At 37.7% G+C, this 24,756-nt stretch overlaps 1 protein-coding gene, 1 non-coding gene and 1 pseudogene across 18 annotated transcripts in view; 2 read left to right on the top strand and 1 right to left on the bottom strand.

Moving 5' to 3' along the window:
- PTPRD (protein tyrosine phosphatase receptor type D) overlaps positions 1 to 24,756 on the bottom strand; it is a 1,483,320-nt gene that overhangs the window by 242,705 nt on the left and 1,215,859 nt on the right. The window lies entirely within an intron of this gene.
- Positions 9,020 to 9,126, top strand: LOC118759982 (U6 spliceosomal RNA). The gene has a single exon (XR_004996506.2). It is a non-coding gene; the product is annotated as a U6 spliceosomal RNA (small nuclear RNA).
- Positions 22,181 to 22,281, top strand: LOC118759925 (U6 spliceosomal RNA; annotated as a pseudogene).

Raw genomic sequence — 24,756 nt, 5'->3', positions numbered from 1 at the left:
AATAGCACAATAGAATTCTTGATTCTAGTTACTAATTTAGAATCAACATAAAAAACCAACATAAAAAAGAAAACACGACAGAACTCCCTAGAACCGCAGAAACAAAGTGAATGGTGATAAAATTTAGTTATTTGGAAGAATGAGGTTGATTCAGAAATGTTGGTTATCTATCTTAAGAAAATAATTAGGTCTTAATCAAGAATTATAATTACTTAAAAGGAAATACCTGCAATGTATATAACAATATAAAGATATTTATATAAGAGACTACCTTTACTAAATCTAAATTGAAAGATCTGGATAATGCTATAGTATTTTAATTTTTTAAGGTAAGCAGTGCAAATCAAACAATTATTACTCTACTAGAAAAATAGTTTAACTACACACAGTTACAGAAAGCCAAGTAAACTTGTAATAGCTTTAGATTTTAGTGTGCTGTGGTTGGGCTCCATTTGACACATTTATTAAATGGTACAAGCAGTTTTTAGCTAAATAACAGAGTGTCATCCTAAAACCTCATGTCCTTTATTATTGTGCCATTAACAAAACAGCTTGCAAAGATTTATGGCTTCTATTAATTACACTAAAAATACAGAAGAGTTCCTCAAAGAAATCAATTGTAAAAGTGACAAGCAAGTATATTTTTAAATTACAATAATATATTACGAAGGACTGTCACTATCAATTCTTTCTTTTCATTTTTTTCCAAACTGTAGGGGCAAAGGAGCTGCTTTTCGTAGCCTGAAACTTGAAAGTTGTCTTGGAGTCCATATTTTAGATGGCTTCTGGAGATCTTAGTTTGAACTAAGAAGGAAAAAGAGGAAGGAGGGGAAAAAGGCAGGCAGGAGAGGGAGGGAGGGAGGGAGGAAGGAAGAAGGCTAAAAAAATGGGGAGAGAGGCAGAGAGAAGACAAAGCAGCAAGGCACCAGCAGCACTGAGAAGTCAAGAACTTCTAACCTATTTTTTAACAACTTTTCTCTCATTTTCGGCATTCTGTGCCTTATTATCAAAAAATCATCTTAACAGTTTTAAAAATTGAAAAAGCAAACCAAAAAAAAAACCAAAATTAAGACACTGAAATAAAATCACACATAAATACCCAGAAAAGTCTGCATGCTTACACTTCAGAACTACATTTCAGATTTCTGAACATTTTTGTTGGGCATTAAATCAATATCAATTTCATGCTCACTGATGTTCCCAAGCAACTCTGTCTTTAGCCAATATGTCTCTGGACACTGTGAACCCACGCCACAACCCTATATTCCCAAAGAGTTCTGCAGCTTGGCACATTTATGAGTCTCTGTGAGCTGGTAGAAGCACTCAGATAAACCCTTTCACTCATCATTAGGTTCTTGTGACAAGGAAAATCCATTATCCTAGATATTTCTTATTATTTAAAGGACAACCGTACCTGTGTTTCTTACGCTGACTTGCTTAAGGACACAAAGGATCCATCATTACGGACAAAAACCACAAATGTATTAACTAATTTTAATGACATATTTTTGGCAGCTCTCACGGGGACTAAAGAATGAGACAGGCCTTTGCATTTCCCAGGTAGTTAAAGACTGCTTCAAATACATAAAATGCATAGAGAAAAGCCTGGAACAACATTTCTAACGCGTGCAGTTGATTTTGAAAGGAAACAAATACACAGTGCAACTCATTCTTCAGAGTACGCTTAAAGTACTTTCCGCAGAGAAAAAAGAAATGAGTTTCACAAAAAGAGGCACTGTGCCAACTGTGTGAATTTCTGCAAGAAATGCGACCTTACAAAGAGTTAAAACTGGCTGGGTGATGAGTCTGTACCCAGAGTTGGAATCATCAATCCCAACTCCAGGCTGTTCAAAGCCTGCAGGCAGACAGCAAACCTAGTTATTTTTATGGTTTTGCTCTTTTAGTGATAAAAGACATAGGTATCATTTCCCTTGAAAAAAAAAAAAAAACAAAGAATACTAAAGCAATTGAGAAGAACAAATGCATTTAAAGACAAGCATGAAACACTTGGTACTTTAAAACTGATGCAAATATAAGACAGGAAAACTGGCGCTTTTGTGTTCAATTCCCAAAGACAAAATTCACAAAGCACAGCATATTGGACTACTTACAATCTTCTCTAAATTTTCAAACACCATCAAAAGCTGTAACAGTTTAATTTATTCAGTGAACTTGTAAGTAGTATTTGAATAAACTACTGTGATGTTAAACTGAACATACCAAGTGTGATTATCTAAAAACAGATCAGACTATATGTATTAATTTTAATATTGTCAAAATACAAAAAGTTGAGATATGTGAAAAAGAAAGTTTTATTTATATTTTCCTGAGCATTTATATTCAATTATCGTTCCAATTCAACAGGCTCATTATGAAAAACAGCACTGAGACTCCTCAGAGATCTGAAAATACCATGTGATCCAGTCACCTCACCACTGGGTATTTATCCATATAAAATGAAATCAGCACGTAAGTTAGCTGTACTTTATATTTGTGGAATCTCAATGCACATTAGTTAAGACAAGCTGCCCATCAACTGACAACTGGATTAAGAAAATGTGTTAAATATAACTATACAACACTACTCAGATAAAAAAGAATGAAATCCTGTCTTTTGTAACTAAACTGATTCAAGAGAAAGCCATTATGCTTAGGGAAATCAGTTCAAAAATGGTAAATATTATATTTTTCCTTGTGATAACTAACAAGGAGAAAAAAAGATACTCTACATGAGTGAGACTGATACTCTGGTATTTGATTACTGTTTACTCTGTTTATATCTCTGAGGAATCTCAATAGTTTGTTTTATTTCTACTTGTTCTGTGTTGATATCTTTGCCTAATGAAATGTTCAGCTTGTGATTACAAAGTGAAATGAAAAATATTCCAGTGTAAAAAAATTAAGAGAAGAAAGGGAGGAGACAGGTGGACAGGGCCAGAGGCTAAGGTAGGATATGAAGTGTGCTCCTAAATCTGTACTCCAAGGTACTCAAAATTTGTTCACTTTACATGAGTAAAAAAAAAGATCAATAAAACATGTTCATCCTGAATCCATGCAATTTTCTGTAGGAGTTATGCTTTTGTCTATATACGGTAGACCTAAAGAATTATATTTGTTTTACTCTATGAATATTGTTATTCCTACTGACTGATGACGTCATTAGAGAGTAAAGTATTAACCAATTGACAAAGAATTTAAATAATCAAAACTGTGTCTTACAAGGCTGGGAAATAAAACTAGGAAAATCATAATTTATTGATTTAGTCACTTAAGAGATATAATTTATGTCCAAATTGTTCTAGGTCTGGAAATTAGAAACAATCAGTACATTCAATGGATCTCAATGCCAAGAGAAAAAGTATAGCTATCAGTAACAATGATTCAATGCACTGCATGCAAGGACAGAGAAGGGGACAGCATCAGACCTCCATCTCTAAACTCAGCAAACTGACAATCAGTTACAAAGGATACCGAACAGGGAAAAAATGCAACTGACCCCAATTCCATCTGCACATATTTAGGGACACAAAATTCAAAGAGCTAATGAAACGAAAGTTGCAAGCCCAAGTGTGTTCTAAAACTGACCTCAGCATTTATTTTTCCACTAACTCATGGGTTCTAAAAGGACACATTTCCGCAATCCATGAGTTCTGAATTACACTGATCTGTGAGGCTCATGAGACAGCACTGACATGCTTCTTGTTCTTGCTCAGAACATACGAGTCTTCACACATGCCATGACTGCACAAGCCTGTGGCGCTGCATCCTCTCTGCAAAGAGGAGCAGATGAGCTGGGGAGCAGGAGAGACAGGATGTGATTCTCAAACAACATTTGATAAGGACACAGGAGACTAGGAATTGTTAATTGTAGTAAATATAACACAGGTGACTCCAAGCTCCTTTTTGGTTAATGTTTTCTGCTTGTTCATGCTGCCATATGACACAGACATCTCAGGGAGTTCACCGGAATCAAGATGCTAGAAGACACTTCATCTGTGAGATGATGCGTTCTTAGACTTGTTGGAGGAGACAACATACAAATATTTATCTTTTTTTAGAAGCGCCATGTGCCTCACCCTATTTTATCTTGAAAACACAGTGCTTCCATCAACTTTCCAGTGTTTTGCTTCCATGTGTTTAGACACTACAGACAACTTTAAGCAGAAAAGATTGTCAGTTTGATGAACTTAACCGCAGTAATAAATTGAGTTAGCACAATTTCCAAAATTGGAAAACATGTAATTATATAAATCAATGAATAAATATAAATGCATGATGGATTTATTTAGGCAAAATATAAAGAAGCGCAGATTTTAAAATCTGTAACATAACCTAGTTTTAAATTCTATGTATCCATATAGATTTCAGAATAGTCCACTTTGATGACGCACATTGAGGAAATCTTTTATCCATTGGTAAACGAAGAGATGTCAATATCATTGCAATAAACCAAGCAAATGAACCTACCTTTGTCAGATTTTAGCTTTTACAAAGGTTTTTCATATTAATACTATTCTACTACCTACAATCTGATTTGTATTCACAGAAAGTGTATCGTAATCCACACCAGAAACTAATAATGATTTTAATGAAATTGTACTGACTTCAGAGGTTGCACAAGTTATACATTGCCTAATTCAGTCTTAGTGAAATCATTCATTACACATTACAAACACCAGCAGGAGAACTACAGCAACAATTATTAAATTAAACTGGATTTAAAGGTTGCTTTTATTATAACTGTAATAAAAATAAAAGAGAAAAATGTGCTTCTGCTTAAATATTATGCTGTACTTAAGGCACATTTTAAGCTCTTGGTGTGGGCGGAACTCCTCAATTCATTGCCTTATTAACAGCGTTCTCTAGTCATCAGCTCCAGGATTTCTCAGTCTGTAGCTGCCTCCCCTTTAATATGTTTTTTTTCATGTATGATAACTTTATTCCATGACCTTAATAAAGGAACCTTATAATGGTTCCCAAATTATAACATTCATTTGTTTGAGGAAGAAAGGTTCTCAATCATAATCATCCAAGTTCAGCAAACAACAGGATGAGTAATTCATACTGAATAAAAATCCAATTAGCCACTACTTATAATGGAAATTATAATATATACTATGCATATTATATGATATAATACAGGCATGTAAAGATATAAACTATAAATAAAATATATATGTCACACAGAAACACAACTCTCAACTCTCCCAAGCACTGATGTGATCAACAAATAAAGAAACATCCTGGGAATTTTAAGGCAAACAAAAATACGAGAAATTTTTGCGAAGATAAATAGCTCTCAATTTATATTGAAATAACATTGAAAAGACTCAATAAAAAACTTCCTACAGATTCAAAGAATTATATGAATTACATATGCCCTGAATTACCAGACACTAGAAACAATTTCTCATCAACAATTAGTTTCCACTAGTATAGTTTCATTAGTTACATTACGAGAGATTCAATGACAAATTCTGGAAACATAAAGTAGCTATTTTTACCTTTAGCATATCAAAATTTAAATTTCTTTCTGACATGATTGGCTGCTGGCATATCAATTAATAAAATTAACTGACAATCTGTTTTGTGCCAAGTGCCACAGTCTTAAGAAACAGTCTCTGGCCTCAGAATTGGGATTCCCAAGAGACCAGAAGAAGCACATGCAGGATGAAGCAAGACTCGATGCTCAAGGATGAAACTGAGGAACAAGAGGGGGTCATCAGATCTGAGAAATAGCCAAGGGTAAATAACTCATGAGCTGGATCACTGTCTCAGGAATAGAAGATTTTCTAATAACCACCAAAAGAATCACAGATAAGGAGAGGAAGAAAAAGCATGTTGAGAGAGAGAAAAATGAAACAACAGTGTGATGTTTTATGAGAGTGGAAAGGAGTTCAAACAACAGGACAGAGTCCATTCCATGAGAAAAGGATAGTCCAACGTGAAGCCAGTGAAGGGCCTGGGCATACCAAGGAGTTTGGTTTTGCCTTCCAATCACTGCAAAATGACATAAAAACGGACAGTAGAGGAACAGATGCCAAGAATCTAATGTCACGGAGGCCAAACTCGATGTTTTGCAAAAGTGTCAAAAGTAATAATGGATAGCTAATCTAAGTCAGGAGAGATCCGAATAAAGATACATAGAAGTTGTGCCCTTCTTAGTTTTGTGAAATAAGGGCTGAAAGAGAAAGAGGAAGTTTTCCAAGCTTACCTCACTGTGAATATGGTACCACTGAAGGAGATGGAAAAATACAGAAAACACTAGAGAAATTGACGTCAGTTCCTAACATGTTTGAGTTAAGATTACTGTAATACACTTTCCACAGCAGAGGGAGAAAAAAAAAAGAGAAACAGATTTCATACGTGAAATGGGGAGAAAAACCACAGCCCTGGGGCAGCATCTGCTATGTGTCACAGAAAGCAGCGGATGATGGCTTGTCAATCATGTGAGAGATGGAGACGAAGTTGCTGGCTCCTGGCTTTGGCCTAGACCAGCCAAAACTATTGCACTCACTTGGGGACAGAACCAGTAGATGAAATATTTCTTTTTGTCCCCCAACCCTATAACTTTGTCAAAAATACATACGTATTTTAAGAGTACAACAGATCCTGGAAACTAATCCTCGAAGAAGCAATTTAATTTCTTGTTTCCCAGCTTATTTGAATTGCTGTAGGTAACCACAGGCTTCTCTAAATATAGTTATTCCTGTTCACAACTCAAGTATCACAAATGAACCTCTTTAGCAAGCAAATATTTTACCAAATTAACGGGTCTCAGCAGGCCTAACGACAGCGTAGTTATGAGACTGTGGGGTGAGCAGATTTTGAAGTTTATGAAATCTTACAATTTAATATTTATGTGACTTGCAAGTGCTAAGCATAACTGGGCTTACTATTAGCCTAGATTTAATGGTTTGTGAAGTTAACTTTATTATAATAGGTCTGCCTATTCGAGAGCTCACTAGAGTCACCCTCTGCTTCACTGCGCAAAAAAAAAAAAAAAAAAAAAAAAGTTGACCTGAAACACATGAGTCAAGAATGTGGTTTTATTTATTTCACAAAATGGCACAGTGGTTTAGACTGAGAAAACTTGGGCCAAACAGCTGCAGATGTCTGGTTACTGGAGATGTTGTTCCGAAAGTATGGGCAAGTTACTAAATCTCTAGAAGCCGCAGTTCCCTCACAAATAGAGATGATGTCAACCATCACAGGTTATTCTAAGGACTAACAGAGAATCCACCTGATTCAGCAGCCTGGGTATAAACGAAAAGAAGTTAGTGTACACTGATAAGCTTTAGTCTTACGTCATATCTTTCTGTTTCAACAGACCTACCCTAGTTTGAGAGACTTTTACGTACTTTCAAGTTCTGGCAACATATATAAATTCCACTTACTACAGGCTGTCTTTCTGTTAGGGTTTTCTTTCTCAGAAATTGTAGCACTTAAGAAACACAGCCCAGCCACAACATGGCAGAGTCCTTTTTTGGGTGTGGGGCGAGTTTAACATATTCAGCATCTACATTGTAAGGATCTTTCTTTAAAACCATGTTCTATAAAAATGATGAATAGTTTCATAAATGTGAGCAAAAATTTATATGAAGCAGTATCTCCCGGAGTTTCTGTATGGGATGCAGGGATGAACGGGAGCAAGGTGACCTTAAAAGCCAGGAAAAGAAGACTTGGGTGAATAACTGGGCAGGAGTGTTCACAGACATACATCAACACAAACACAGCCGCACCTACACAGCTGGAGAAAAACGCAGGTCAGAAAATCATTAGGCTTCTGAAATCAGATGATGCTATTGCCAGGACAGACCTGAGAGCTAGTCGCCTCATTTTAAAGCAAACCTAAAGGAGCCTAAGTGACGGGAAATCATTTACCTGCGAAGCAATTGAACCAGCGAAGACATATGCAGCATATGTAAACGCATATGTTCCTTATGTCAAGGCATTAAGAATCCATAACATAAAAATATAAAAAACAGTACAATGATTTTCTCATTTATTTCCAGGGATTAAATAAGTAACCACAGGAGGAGGGAAAGCAAACCAAGATGCATTTCACATGTCAAGAATTACTATTCTGCTACATGATGCCCAAGGTTCTGAAAATCTTTCCCTTACTCTTTCCATACAGATCAGTTTCCATGGCTCCTGCTCCAGGAATCCACACTATTATTTGTTTTTTTATCTATTTTACTTTGGTATTACATTCACTTCATATTTATGTTCTAGAATGATCATTTTGATGTCTACATAATAATCTTTCCTTCCTAACTTCTTTTTAAAATTTATTTTATTGTTATTGGAAAGTCAGATATACAGAGGAGGAAAGACAAAGAAGAAGATCTTCCACCACTGATTCACTTCCCAAATTGCCGCAACGGCCGGAGCTGTGCTGATCAAAAGCTGTGAGCCAGGAGCCAGGAGCTTCATCCCAGTCTCTCACATGAGTGCAGGGTACCAAGGCCTTGGGTCGTCCTCAACTGCTTACCCAGGCCACAAAAAGGGAGCTGGATGGGAAGCGGAGCTGTCAGGATTAGAACTGGTGCTGATATGGAATCGTGGCGCATGCAAGACAAGGACTTTAGCTGTTAGGCTACCACACTGGGCCCCTAACTTTTTATTTTACCACAAGTAAGCCTCAGAGAGTTTGGTCAAAAGGTGTCTAATCCACTCTGGATGGGCAGGAGCAGATTATACAACTATTATGGAATACAGAGATCTGAAAACAGACCTATTATATGACCCAGCATCCCACTCCTTGGAAATTACCCAAAGGAAATGAAATCAGTACATGGAAGGTTATTTCTATACCAATGTTCATGGCAGCTTATTTCAAAATAGCTAGGGTCAACCCAGATGGCCCACAACAGAGAAATGAACAAAGGAAAAAAGAGTATATTTACATTATGAAATACTACTCAGCCATACAAAAGAATGAAATCTTGTCTTTTGCAACAAAATAGATGTGACTGGAACCCATTTTGCTTAGCGAAGTTAGAAAGTAAAAAGAGTGCTCGCTTCAGCAGCACATATACTAAAATTGGAACGATACAGAGAAGATTAGCATGGCCCCTGTGCAAGGATGGCACGCAAATTAGTGAAGCGTTCCATATTTTTAATGAAGTAGTCACAGGATGTGGTTAAGAACTTGCATTTTCTAACATACTGGTCACTCAATACCATTGTCAATTAACTCCATAATGTTGTAAATTGTTGTTGATGTTAACTTGTGGCTTTTCATTGGATGGGATGATATTCCGCCAGCTCTACTTTCAGACCAGAGATGGCCTTCCCAAGAAACTGTTGATTTTATCTGGACAATAAGATGCTGGACTCTATGCATGGTACATGCTTGCAATGTAGGGACCATGACTGAGTTTGAATTGTACTACTGCAACAATGTGGAGGAATCCATCATGGGGTAGGGCATGGGGAGGGTTTGGAGGAATCCCAGAGCCTATTAAACAGTGTCATAAAATGAAATTAAATTTTTTTTAAAAAAGTAAAAGAAAAAAAAGGAAAGCAGGAGAAGGGATGGTCATATAGGAGGTGTCACTGTGCAACTACGTCTGTACTATCAAACATAAATGTAACACACTTGCTGCAATAAAAAAGTTAAAACACAAAAACCAAATATTCATGAACGATATTTCTTACAATAGGATTGAATTCATGTTAATAATGTCCTGCTGCAAAAGTAAGCTCCCACACTGTCCATTCTTCATCTTCCTCAGCATGACGAACATCTGTCTTTTTCAATGCAGAATCCAGCCCCAGAATGGTAAACCCTTATCCGATTGCTCTGCTTCAACAGAAGACCCCATGAGAGCTGAAGCAGAGTGATTAATAAAAAACATGGTGAAATTATCGGAAAGCAGGGAGAAGTGGTTCTGACACCCTTCGCAGGGGAGAACATGAGCACTTAGCAGGGTTTACTTACGTTGCCAGCATCCCGAGAAAAGAACAGAAGCGCCATTTCACAAGTTGAAAAAAGGAATATTCCTTTGATTACAGTGAGATGCATCTAAGAACTAGATCTTAAGACAGCACTCACAACAATATCAAGATACATGTTCATGTTTTGTGGCTCTTGTAAGAACAAACTATTGTTTATATAGCACATGTTTATTAAGCATCGCATGTGTAATTCCTGCCACACTTGGGCTGCAAGCATCTGTGATAACAGAATGGCAGCCTTTAACACAATTCACATTATCAATATACTTGCATGTTATCCAATTCCACATCCAGAACACAGGACTTTTTTAGTTTTTTTTTTTTTTTGAAGGGGGTGTTCCTAGACTTTTGTGTAGGATATAGTGACTGCAAAGTATACTGACAATTTGCTACTACTCAATTAACCTAGAAAATACCAATAATTAAATACATCAAGTCTGAAGGGAAATGTGCTGCTCTGTTGCTTAAGCTGCCATTAACCAGAAATGGAAATTGAATAATATAAAAGATCACCAAGTTATTTTGCCCATAACAAAAGAGGAATGATACATGACATAAACAATAAGGAAAGTGGGCCCATCGCGGTGGCCTAGTGGCTAACGTCCTTGCCTTAAGCACACCAGAATCCCATATGGGCACTGGTTCTAATCCCAGCAGGCCGGCTTCCCATCCAGCTCCCTGCTTGTGGCCTGGGAAAGCAGTCAAGGATGGCCCAAAACCTTGGAACCCTGCACCTGTATGGGCAACCAAGAGCAAGCTCCTGGCTCCTGGCTTTGCTTTTTTTTTTTTTTTTTTAAGATTGATTTATTCTTACAAAGTCAGATATACAGAGAGGAGGTGAGACAGAGACGAAGATCTTCCATCCGATGATTCACTTCCCAAGTGACCACAATGGCTGGTGCAGCAAAGAATACACTTCCGCATTCTGGAACTGGAATGAGCAAAGCGTCACTTTAATGCAGTTTAGGGCTCTTCTGTCACACAGGGAGCCTGCACCTCTTAAGCACCCGGAATCTTCCCAGAGAATCATTCTTAGAATCTCAGAATTTATCCTCTATCACCTCTCAGCTTGGTCCCTCTCTTGTTGCATGGCATGTGGGAATCCGAATTAGCTTCCCACATTTATCAAATTAGCCACAATACTGGAAAGTCTGCACAGGGTTTAGGAAATGACTAGCAATCCCTATTAGATTAGTGGTGGCAAACGGACGATGTAAACAGAATTTTGAAAATGTGCCCAAAGAATAAAATAAAGACTACTAATACTCCTTTAATGTTCTTATTGCTGGAGGCTTTTACAGATAATTTTTTTTTCTTTAGAATTCTTCATGATTTGGACAATAGGTCCTTTATCTCCACAACTGGAAAGGATAAGCGACCTCAAGAGAGAATCAATGCAAATGCCCAAAGCTGAGGCTTCCATATACTGCTGAGACTCCAGCTGAATTCGCAATAAAGGAACCAGATGAAAAACAGGCTGCTCGGCGTTTCCCTGGATTAGCACAGTCAGAGGACCCAGTGGGCAAAGTTGCAAGGGACCATCACTAGTACCAAAGCATCTCTGAGCTTTGTTCCATCTTTCAAATCAAGGAGAATTCCATATCCACCTCCTCAGCAAACCAATTTCATTTTACTATGAAACCATAATTTGTTTCCCCCTGTATTTCTGCGCAAGGTTGATACCCTAAGATAAGCCATTTTCATTATCGAACTTCCTTTATCTTTTCCTAAGTCCCAGCACTGCATATGTTCAAATGGAAAGTCTGGACAGGACAACTCTGAAGTCACTTCAGCAAGATCCACAGTGCAGTGCAGGAGGCGGACACGGCATCGAGCTCAGGGTTTCCTCAGGGGTCAGGCTTAGATCATGAGAGCATTTCTAAAGACGGTGGAAACACTGTACATCTGGTGCATGCATCAAGGAAATAAACCAAGCCAGCACGTGACATACAACACAGCAGTTACACACAGCAGGTGCTTGTGACAGGGAAGTTGCTGTTACCATGGAAAAGTTTGCGATCACCCATACCTGGAAACCACAGACCACGAGTAATTAAGTATTCCTCTGAAATGGAGGTCCATTAGGCAAAACATTAAAGTATATAATGAATTTCATACCAAAATCCAACTTAGAACATCACTATTTAATTATTTCATAATGTCTTTTATAAAATTTTGCATACTAAATGAACATTCAATAAATTAGCAAATAAATCATTTATTAATAATTGGCAGGAATTCAAGGAATCCTGGAATGTGGTAAAATGTTTTCTTTTTTTTTTCTTTTCTTTTTTTTTTTAAGATTTATTTATTTTATTACAGTCAGAGATACAGAGAGGAGGAGAGACAGAGAGGAAGATCTTCCATCCGATGATTCACTCCCCAAGTGAGCCGCAACGGGCCGATGCGCGCCGTTCCGAAGCCGGGAACCAGGAACCTCCTCGGGGTCTCCCATGGGGCGTTCAAGGTGAGGACTTTAGCGGCTAGGCCACGCCGCCGGGCCCTGTGTGAAGTATTCTTAAGAGCCACATTACTTTCTGTGTTAGCACACTTAAATCACAATTGCTAGTTTTTAGACAAGCATAAAGAATTATTTCTCCCATTTTATTAAAGAATAACCCATGGCCCAGTGAGTCTTAGTGTGCAACTTAGTTTTCAGTAGTTAACACAAATCAAATATAAATCTAAGCTTTTTTTCATTCAACACTTATGTGGATGTCTTCTGTGTAGGAAACAGTCTACATTTCCACTTTTATACTGTAACTCTAAGGAAGGAATAGATACAGTTAAAAAGACAGAAAGTGGCACGTGATTAAGAAAACATTTTACCAGGCCTGGCGGCGTGGCCTAGCAGCTAAAAGTCCTCGCCTTCAACGCCCCGGGATCCCATATGGGCGTTAGTTCTAATCCCGGCAGCTCCACTTCCCATCCAGCTTCCTGCTTGTGGCCTGGGAAAGCAGGAGAGGATGGCCCAGTGCTTTAGGACACTGCACCCGCATGGGAGACCCCAGGAGGTTCCTGGTTCCCGGCTTGGGATCGGAGCGCATCGGCCCGTTGTGGCTCACTTGGGGAGTGAATCATCGGATGGAAGATCTTCCTCTCTGTATATCTGACTTTGTAATAAAATAAATAAATCTTTGAAAAAAAAAAAGAATACTTCACACTTTAAGCATTTTGACCCATCACACAGTTTTGTAAATGGTGACTATTGTTGTTTGTTGTGTGTACAATACAACTTCAGTGTACCCCTTTATTAAATAAGGGTAAAACTTCACAGAATTGTTGTGTGAAAGACAGAGAAATTTTTGTAAAGCACTTAGTGAAATGTTTGACAGTCATCAGCAAAGAAATGGCTCCCAGGACCTATTTCATTCTTATCTAAAATGGCCCTGTGTGTGACAGAGCTGGAAAAGCCCAGGCCTGGACACATAAGCATCACAGACTGACACTGAAAATATTTGCTCATAATTATACAGTTTATTAGCCATATGCCAACTCACTGTTTGGGAACCACTCACTGTGGCTTCATTCATTATTTTACCGCAAGGATATTATTTCATTAGGCTTCATTTTTCTATTTGATTCTATTTCATTTTTACAAGAGCTTCAGTTTCCCAACTTTTAAAAAAAGTGATAAAAGGGGATGCATAATGGAGTGTAGCAGAAATTAATATGTTCATAGGTGGAAACAGAGAGAAGTCAGTCCCCATGCCTGCGGTACATTAAGGGCTCACAGCAAAACGGCTGATAATCTCCTACATTGCTGGGAGACAGCTCTGGCAGCACGAGGGACTTGTGAGACTAGAGTGGGGAATGAGAGCGAGGGGAAGGAACTGGGGGAGGAGTAAGTGAGGCCCCAGTGCCTATTAAACTGTGTCATAAAACAAAAAAGAAATAATGTTCGTGGGTTCTCCGGTCAGAATCACAGCTGTTTTATTTTTAAAAATGATAAAACCATCTCATTTAACTGTTCTACAGGGAAGGATGTGGTTTAAGCGAGAGGGAAAAAACAAGTTTTTAATCCCAGAAAAATAAGCATCTGAAAGCTTTTTTTTTTCCCTGAATCTCAGTAAGGACCTTAAAATTTTTCACATCAGCATTTATGATGTTTTCTATTTTAAAATTTGAAATATTATGAGCCTTTCCATGAAAATTCATAATTTGTTCATTTTTAAATACTGGAACACTGAAACGTCTGATGAAACTAATGACATGCTTAAAGTCTATAATTTTTTTGCCAAATAAATTATGTTTAAATCCTTAACTTTCACAACTGAAAAATTTTAGTCTATGATAATACAAGCCCCACAGCATGAGGCTGGAAGGCAGAACACTGGTTGTTGAGTTGAAAATCAAGCAGTCCAAAATTAAAGTGGCCTATCTAACTCACCACTTTCAATGATCACAAGCATTAACAGGACTTTACAGAAATGCAGCTAAAGGAGCCTTCCAATCATAAAAGACAATAAAAGTTGGAAAAAATTGGTGCAGAGACTGCATTATGTCATAACCCTCAGGAAGATGAGCTTTTAATCATCTTGACTACTCCTTTTTCTATCTAAATATCTTATTAAAAACAATAAATATCAAACATTCTTTCTGATATAAAATAACCGTATGCAATATACAAAATAAATAGATCTGGAAATAAATAAGCATATACATAGCTGAACTGTATAATGAATACTAATATGCCAGGAAGTGCATATATGTTGTAGTTCACATCTCCACTCCCAAATAAAAGCAGGATTCCCAATGAAACAGTTACACTTAACTTGACAGTACTAGATTTTATATCTTTGCCTATACTTACAATGCCATCAAACACTTACATAGCAGAATGCTAAACTTGTAACTTACAAAAAGACCTTACTACTTGTAAATTATGGGGGAAAATGGGGAGAGGGAAAATGAGGAAGGAGGAAGGATTGAGGGGGGGAGGAATCGCTATACCTACAAAATCAAAGCAAAAAAAAACATAACAATAATGTTAAAAAAGAAATATAATAACCCCTGTATGTAACACAACCAGTAAATGCCATTTATGAACATATTCCATTATTTAGCAAGTTGTAATCTTGTTACTGACTTTCAAATACTGAAAAAAAATGTAAATTTCTTTAAAAACCATGCTTAAGTGTAGGGCTTGAATCAATAAGCATAAGACGCCCCTGCACACTGTACCAGGATGAAGTGGAGGGGTCCAGGAGAAACAGTGGACAGAGCATTTGAGAGGATATTCCATGCAGAACATAAATGGCTCCATTAAAGATTGGAGGCAAAACAGGAAGACTCGGAAAAAGACATGTAGCAGAAAAACTAATGTCTCTTTTGATGTGGGAATGTGTTTGTCAGAAGAGGCATAGCAGTGAGTAAGTCCACGAAGATTCTGGAGCTTCTAATGACGCTTCTAATGACATGACCTACAAGTAAAGATCTCACAACAAAGAAAAGCCCAGGACCAGACGGCTTCACTCCAGAATTCTACAAAACATTCCGAACAGAACTAACTCCAATCCTCTACAAACTCTTCAAAACAATAGGAAAGGAAGCAACCCTTCCAAACTCATTCTATGAAGCCAACATTATCTTAATCCCAAAACCGGACAGAGAACCTACAGAGAAAGAAAATTACACACCTATCTCTCTGATGAACATCGATGCTAAGATACTCAGCAAAATCCTAGCCAATAGAATTCAAAAAATCATCTGACAGATCATTCATCCAGATCAAGTAGGATTCATCCCTGGAATGCAGGGATGGTTCAACATACAGAAATCCATAAATGTGATACACCACATCCAAAAACTGAAAAACAAGAATCACATGATAGTATCAATAGACGCAGAAAAAGCTTTCGACAAAATCCAACACAACTTCCTGCTAAAAACCCTAACCAAGGTAGGCATAGATGGAAAAATCCACAACATAATCAAAGCAATTATGAAAAACCCAACGCCAGCATCATATTGAATGGAGAAAAACTGGAACCCTTCCCATTGAGATCTGGAACAAGACAGGGATGTCCGCTTTCTCCACTGCTATTCAACATAGTTCTAGAGGTACTTACTGAGGTCATAAGACAAGAAAAAGAAATCAAAGGAATACAAACGGGAATCGAAGAAGTCAAGCTTTCACTATATGCAGATGACATGATTCTTTATATAGGAGTTTACCTTTCAATGACAACAGGATGCCTTCTGCATCCACAGCAATACCCTTCAATTAGCCTAGGGCAGGTGACCACAGACAATGTAAAACCAGTCTGCTCCAGTAAGAAGCACAGAAGTCTGATGAGCGTTACAGCTGCTCCTCTTTGGCACAGCACCCAGTGCAAGAGCCAACACTGTAGTCCTTCCAGGTGTGGCTGACATGGAATAATGCATAAATTGCTGGGTTCTGTAAAGCTGACTTGTATTAACCTCAGCTCCTTTTCAAAGACCATGGCTGGGACAGAAATAAGTCTGCAGAGGGAAAGTATCTCTTTGCATTTATGTCGAGGGAAACCGGCATACTTTCCTGAAAGCTTCTCTTCAGTGGGTTAGTGTTGGAGGTAATAATGGGTAGGATAGATATCCCCATATATTCAAGTCTACTGGCTAAACCAAACCCTTCAGCCTTGACACTGTGTATCACTATGGCATTTAAATTCCAAGTTATTGAGTTTTTAAAAGCTTGGCATTTGCTATTTTAATGCCTCTTAATTTCATAAGTATCTGGGTAAGTCTCCATGCCCATTACACAGTGACATTTTTGCAGAGGTTAAAATAAACCAGTTCTCTACAACTGGGCTTTGGTGATTAGAATACAGTGTTTAGTAATGACTCAAAATGTTTTCTTCATCCACAATGCCTCTGCTGCTTAAGAAATTCTTACAGTAGACAATTATAGTTTTCTGTGTTAGGTCTTTCCCTTCTTTCACTAGTTATGTCTGAGGCTTCAGACAGGTATTCACATTATGTCTATAAAAACAACTCCCATGAAAATTACCCTAAAAGATTTGAAACTCCAATCAAAAGTAAGCTGTGGTTTTAAATTACATGAGGCAAGAGTCCAAGGCAAACCTTGAGTAAATATGAAAAAATACTGACTTCAATTTTTTAAAAAGCTGTATTTATTTTTATTGGAAAGGCAGATATACACAGAGAAGAAGAGACAGAGAAGATCTTCTGTCGATTCACTCCCCAAGTGGCCACAATGGCCAGAGCTCAGCCGATCTGAAGCCAGGAGCCGGGAGCTTCTTTGGGGGCTCCCATGTAGGTCTAGGGTTTCCACGCATTCGCTATCCTCAGCTGCCCTTCCACAACACAAACACAGAGTTGGATGAGAAGTGAAGCAACTAGAACAAGAACTAGCACCCATACGGGATTCTAGTGTTGAAGGGGCTGTTGCACTGGGCTTGAATATTCACTTAAATTTTAAAAAATATATAAATTTATAGATTTGCAATGTTTCCTGTGACTAGTGTTTCAAGATATTATATTTCAGATTATTTTGGTAGTATTAACCCTTGAACAGCAGTCCATGCATTGTATACACACATAATTAAACTATAGCCTCATTTGTATTACTTACAATAAAACTAAATCTACTTCTAGGTGACTATTACAAAACAATGTGACCATGTGCATTCAAACAACATCTATTAAGGCTGTTTATAGCAGTCTGTGTATAGCAATGCATGAAATAGTTATGGATACTGAAATAAATCATGGTACACTATTTAACTGATTACCACATAATTTTGTGGTAGTGAATTTAGATGACCTAACATGTAAACACATGTAAGATACTGCTATGCGCAAATAAAGTCAAACGGCTGAACCATCCATAAAATATAAATCCAGGGCCCAGTCCAGTGATTCAACTGGCTAATCCTTCCCTTGCAAGTGCCAACACATCCTATATAGATGCTGGTTCTTTTCCTGCTACTCCACTTCACATCCAGCTCCCCGCATATGCCCTGGGAAAGCAGTGGAAGACGGCCCAAACTCTTGGGTCCCTGTACCCATGTGGGAGATGGGAAAAGTTCCTGGCTTCTGACTTTGGATGAGCTCAGCTTCATTGGGGGAGTGAATCATTGGATGGAGGATCTTACTGTCTCTCCTTTCTTTAAATCTGCCTTTCCAACAATAATAATAAAAAAAGGAAACAAACCCAAAGTTGAAAGCAAAACAATCGTTATATAAACTCTATTTTTATGACTGTTACACAGGTGGCTAACTAAAGTATACTAAGAAGGATCTCAAAAAAAAAAATTCAATGCCAACAGGAGTTACATCTGGTGGATGAAATGATAAAGAAATCAGTTCCTTGAACATATCCAAAAATCTGCCACTCTACAGGGAGGAAGCATCCACTCTGTGTTACCTGCACCCCCATGGACATAGGAGAAAAGATGGAAATAATTCTTTCACCCCATCACCACCCCTGTCCCTCTATCCCAACAGGTAGCTCTCCAGCCTCTTACTCTTCTAATAACATTTTAAAAATTAAATTAGAAAACAATCTGCCATTCTATGACTTTCACTTGGTAGTCTGAATGAACAAAAAAATGAGTCTAAATCATCCTCCACATGATAGTCTACAGAAGCACCTATGAGATTAATAACTAGTTTAATTATTTGTGTTAGTAAAGCAGGAAAAACTGATGTTTCAATATTTTTAGCACAACAATCATTTCTGTAAGAACTTTCATAAATGAGTAGACGGGCTTCTCTGAGACAGTTCCTCGTGCAAGCAGCATGCAGTTATTCTTTTATTTTTCCATCTAAAACATAGTAAAATCAAAGCAGTGACTAGCTCAGTACATCTGGAGAGCTGTGAAGATCACAAGAGTCTGTCTTAATTGTTACTATCTGATACTGTTTTATCTCTAACATATTCTTCAAATATGAATAGGTGCTGCCATCATACAGCATTGCCAACACATTTTGTTTTGGCCTTTCTAACAGTACTCTCCATTAATCTATGTGGTGACTTATCAGATTGAATAGAGACAATGAAATCTTTTATTCTGAGAAGACGTATACCTGGTTAAAAGATGATAACATTTCAGAGTCTATAAGTATTGTTTGTACTAAGATATGGACTTGCTGCTTTGGTGTCCTATTCTGATAATGTATGTAGTAGATAATTCAAATATTTTGCTACTTTATGAAACAAATGTGAAATAACCATGAATACTGAATTGAGGGTTGAAAATTCGTTGTAACAAGTAGGTTAATTCACAAATATGGAATCCATGTGAAGGATAAGATTGGTTATTAAGAAAATAATAATTCTTTCCTTGGGACTCAGTCAACTTTATTGTCCTTTCATATAGAACCCTACAGTGTGGAATTTCCATGATGTCTCATATGTTAGCAATTACTAATGCTACAAAAAAAGTTCATGCAAGACAAAGGAAGGCACATAAGGAACCTGGAAAGCTGGGATCATGGACATTCAGGATGTAACTACTAGTTTCCTACCAGGTCAAGTATTTCATCAGCCTGTCGACTGACCAAAGCCCAAGAATTTGTCTATCCCATAATCATCCCTAGGCCATTATTCCTTATACTTAAAAAAAATCAAGACATCAACAAAGGGCCAGCAATGCCCCCAAATGACAGTGCCTTATGTTTTCCCATTGTGTTAACTAAATCAGCTCAAGCCACTCTAGAGGGAAGGAGTGTCCATCCTTAAGACTTACTTGCACTTTCTTTTGTTTGGACTCCTAATTCTTTCTCCTTTTGGGAGGAAAGAATGACTACTTTAAGCTGCCTCTTTCACTGCCAGCCTGCTTTGATAATGTTCTAAGGGCTTTACCAAGTATGACATTTCAGACCACTCTAGCTCAGCTTAACTATAGAAGCTGATCACAGCTGAAGAAAGCACTCAATTAGCAACTCCAACTTCAAAGGCTATATTATTCTCTCCTCAATACACATGTGTAACTCCCATTAGCATTAATGGGAGCTGTGGGAGTCCATGGCTCAGAGAATGTACCTCCAAGTCTGTTTGCTTGATGAGCATTCAATTAAACCTTATGGCCCACATTTTTTAAGGAGGGCAAGATAAGTACACCAAGTACTCATGCAAAATCAAGTGTGCTCAGTTTGGGAAAACACACGCTATTGGCTTTATTTAAACATGAAGAAAAGGCTGTCTAAATTTGGCCTAACTGCATTCCACTTATCCTCTTAGATACAGGCAACATCATTCAATGGTGTCTGAAAAAAAAGTCACTCCTCTGTTTTAAACGTTGAGTTATATGTTTCCATAGCATTAGTCCATATCACTGAATACACTAATCTCACTGGAAAACATCTAAATAGACCAAAACCTTTTTAAGTGAATTTCCTACACAGACCTGCATGGCATCTGCTTATGCAATAGGTTTACCTGTCTTCCATTCAATAGCTTTTCTTCCATTTAAAGTTAAAGCGGCAATGCTTTATTATTGCAAAAATACCTGCTTTAAGGGAAATTGTTCCTTCTGTATTAATTTGTATTTATACTGAAGTAATGACTTCCACTCCTTTGCCTCATTTTAAACAGATTATGACTATGGTTTTGTTCTTTAAACTTGTTTTGAAAATATTACTTATTTCAAAGGGGGTTACAAAGAGTCATGGACACATAGACACACAGAATCAGACATCCTCCACTTTCTGGTCCATCTTATAAATGAACATGAAGGTCAGGACTGGTACAGACTAAATCTAGGAATGCAGAAATCATCTGAGTCAACGAATCAATACAAAGTGCAGCTTCAAAAAATATCAAAGCATGTCACCTAGTCAGTTATACCCAGTGTTGGCCCTACCTCCATGGATTAAATGGACTTGCCTGATTCAACACCGTTTTGAATAGTTCATTGTTTACATACTTTCCCTCTCTTTTTAAAGTCATAAATGACAATAAGGTATTTTATAGCGGATTTTACCTAAGCAATTATAAAGGCATTAAAATCAATTACGCATCTAAAACTGGTAAATATTATAATCCTCTTTACCATTGAATATCACAGCCTGTGCTTCTGATTGCATGAGAAATTAAGATGATCTTAGTTACCAGACAGTAAGTACAAACCAATCCAACTTCTTAGAACTTCACTGAAACCAACTTACCAATGAACTTGTAAGAGAAACACCAATGCCACCACCAAGCTTGTGAATACGCCGAGATAACAGACTTCAAATTACCAGTGGCAAGAGCCAAGCAAAAAGTCTTCTCAAGTTTCACTGTTGTTTAGCATTTAACCTGGCAGTTAATCTCGATAAACAAGTTCACATTTCACATGCTAACTGTGTTAAACACCTGAGTCTACTCACAATTCCTGCTTTCTGCTAATGGCTCAAGTATGGATTCCTGCCATGTATGGCTGACTCTAATTGAGTTCTTGGGCTCCAGGCGTCAGTCTACTGCAGCCAAGACCTTTGCAGGCATTTGGGGAGTAAACCAGCAAATGGGAGTACTCTCCATCCTTGTTTCTCCAGACATTTTTTACAAAATTAGAAAAAAAAACATTCCTAAAATGCATAGTGAATCATAAAAGCTTGAGAATAGTCAAAGCAACTCAAAGCATTGTAATGCCCGATTTCCAAGCATACCACAAAGCTTTAGTACTTAAAACAGCTTAGTACAGGCAAGACACCTGGCAGACAGATTAATGAAATCCGAGTCCTAACATTAACCCATAGACATATAAAAATGATTTTTCAGGAAGATACTAAGAATACCTACTAGAGAAAAGAAGTCTCTTCAATACATGACACTGGCCACACCAGATATATAGAGAGCGAAAGAAGAAATCAGATCCCTAACTCATTACGTACAAGAATCAACTCAGGATGGATCAAAACTCTAAATGTAAAGCCTCAAACTATGAAACTGCTAAAAGAAAATGTAGCAGTGCTTCAAGACATCACAGCAAGCTATGCCATTTTTGTTTATTTCTGCATAGGTCCCCTACACTGCAGGCAACAAAATCAGAACTAGACAAATGCTACTCATGAAATCCACAAGCCTCTGCAAGTCAACAGTACAATGAGCAGAGTGAAAAGACAATTGACAAGAGCAGAAGAAAATCTTTGCAAGCTAATTATCCAACTAAGAATACTACCCAGACTACATTAGCAACTCAAAATAATTCAACAACAAAAATAATTATCTCAGTAAAGATATTAGCAAAGGACTTGATAGAAATTTCTTAGCAGAAAAAATACAGTGCTTGCTTTGGCAGCATATACACTAACATTAGAACACAGAGATTAGCATGGCCCCTGTGCAAGGATGACATGTAAATTCGTGAACCCTTCACTATTTTTTCATAACAAAACCAAGGAGACAGGGTGCATACTAACACCATTTCTGGGTCACTGTCAAACAGAGGGTGACTGAGTTCTTAGCTACCCATCAGGATGGGAGGAGGAAGCCACCAGTCACACCTTTCTGAAGTCCTTTTGTTCTGGACAAAGTTACAGACATTTCTGCCCACTACAAATGAGTCTTTTTCTCTTTCTGCCCTTTGGGTGACCCATTTCGAGCCCCTCCCTGAGATGGAGCATATAAGACACCCTTTACACCATTTCTTCTGGTCTTGCCTTCTTTGCAGCACCCTCCTGTCACTAGGGCAGGAGACCTCTCTTTCACTTTCTTAAATAATACTTGCCTTGCACATTATAAAGAGAAGAAGAGGAAGAAAAAGAAGAAAGATGAGGAGGAGGAAGAGGAAGAAGAAGGAGAAGAAGAAGAAATACAAGTACAACAAAAACGTGAAAAATGATCAATACCACAAGATATCAGGGAAATACAAATCAACACCAAGATAAAGTATTACCTAACACCTGTCAGATGGCTATTATCAAACCACCAAAAATTAAAAATGTTGAAGAGGATGTGAAAAAAGAGAAACTCCCATATGCCATTGTTGGAAGTGTAAATTATTTTATACGCTGTGAACACAGCACAGTGGTTTCTTCAGCAAGCCAAAAATGGAACAGCTATATTGCCCAGGATTTACCATTGTATAAGAGATACCTGCTCCACTAGGTTTGTTCCAGCACTGCTAACAACATGCACTCAACCCAGGTTTAAATCTCACATACACATGTGTACATATATTCAAAATGCAATGTTATTCCACTATAGAAAATAAAAACTTGTCATTTGTAACAAAATGGACAGAACTACATGACATCATTTGAAGTGAAACACAAAGGGAGACTACTACTGCATGCTATTCCTTATGCATGGTAGTCAAAATTAAACCCAAACCAATGTTATCTGAGCACAGCATACAGATTAATAGAAGCTGAAAGGAATTAGAGGAATAAAAATGTCTGGATTTAAAAAAGGGAGGCTGGATTTGAATCATTAATTGTGATAATTATACTAAAATGAGATGCTAAGAGGGGAACTAGAATGAGGGGTACATGGGAACTCTGTATTGCAACCTCACAACACTTGTGAATTTAAATCTATTCTGAAAAACAAATTTTTACAGATTGAATTAAAAATATATATTCTGCCTACTCTATGAATCTTTAGGACAAATTTCATATTTAATATTTACCATCTCATCTGACAAGGTTGATAGTAACCATCTCTATGGGTTTTAAATTTCAAAAATGGGATTTTTCAAAATTGAATAGAGTGATCCCTTACTTCAGTTTCTATGGCAGCATGAAGAATGATAACCACAGATGAGATAATAAACGAGGTCTGCAGTTAAAAGAATTATTAATGATGACAAATGTGAGAAGAAACTCACTATTTCTTATCCCAAAAGATAGTGATTTTTATCACATCCACAATATTATTCATAAAGCCAAATAGATACCCTACTTTCATAACATAACTCATATATATAAATCAGGTTTCAAGTGGATATAAAGGTTATTGATGCTCTAATAGAAAGACTGTCTTGGCAATTTTATTCTTACCTGTTTGGGCAGTGAATTACTCTGGTTAAAAATCCTAACAATTTCACTGTGCTACCAATCTTGCTGGGGCCATAATACCATCTATGTTGTTGAGATTCGCTTCACAAGCTATTCAAAAACACCTCCAAGACATCAACAGCACAGGGCACAGCAATTTTCTTATTTTGAAGTTTGCTTGGTAATGGTCAAACTAAGGATTTTCAATGTATAAAACAGCATTTACTTATATACTCACACAATCACAGCCATACTCTGCCTTTGATAACTTTGGTCTCACAATATTTATTTGAAAATGTTGTGTTTTTGTTTTCTACCAGGTCCCTGTACACTTATTTTTTTAAAGATTTATTTATTTTTATTGGAAACTCAGATATACAGAGAGGAAGAGAGACAGAGAGAAAGATCTTCCATCCAATGATTCACTCTCCAAGCAGCTGCAATGGCCAGAGCTGTGCCAATCCGAAGCCAGGAGCTAGGAACCCTTTTTGGGTCTCCCACATGAGTGCAGGGTCCCAAGGCTTTAGGCCATCCTTGAGTGCTTTCCCAGGCCACAAGCAGGGAGCTGGATGGGAATCAGGGCCACCGAGATTAGAACCAGCACCCATATGGGATCCTGCATGCAAGGCAAGGACTTTAGCCACTAGGCTACCGCCCCAGGCCCTGTTCAATTAATTTTTTTAATCTTATTTATTTCAGAGACAGACAGAGAGAGGCTGAGCTCCCATCCAGCCATTTCCTCCCATCATGGCCACCAAGACATAAGCAAACTCAGGCCAAACCTTGAAAGGCCGCTGAATCCTGGTCACCCATGAGGCTGATAGGAAGTTAAGTACTGCCCTCCAGGTTCTGAACCATCAA

The sequence above is a fragment of the Ochotona princeps genome, chromosome 14, assembly GCF_030435755.1.
Source record: "Ochotona princeps isolate mOchPri1 chromosome 14, mOchPri1.hap1, whole genome shotgun sequence".
In the NCBI taxonomy this organism is placed as follows: Eukaryota; Metazoa; Chordata; class Mammalia; order Lagomorpha; family Ochotonidae; genus Ochotona; species Ochotona princeps.
Note: the sequence above shows the minus strand (reverse complement) of the source record. Positions and strands in the feature narration are given on the sequence as shown.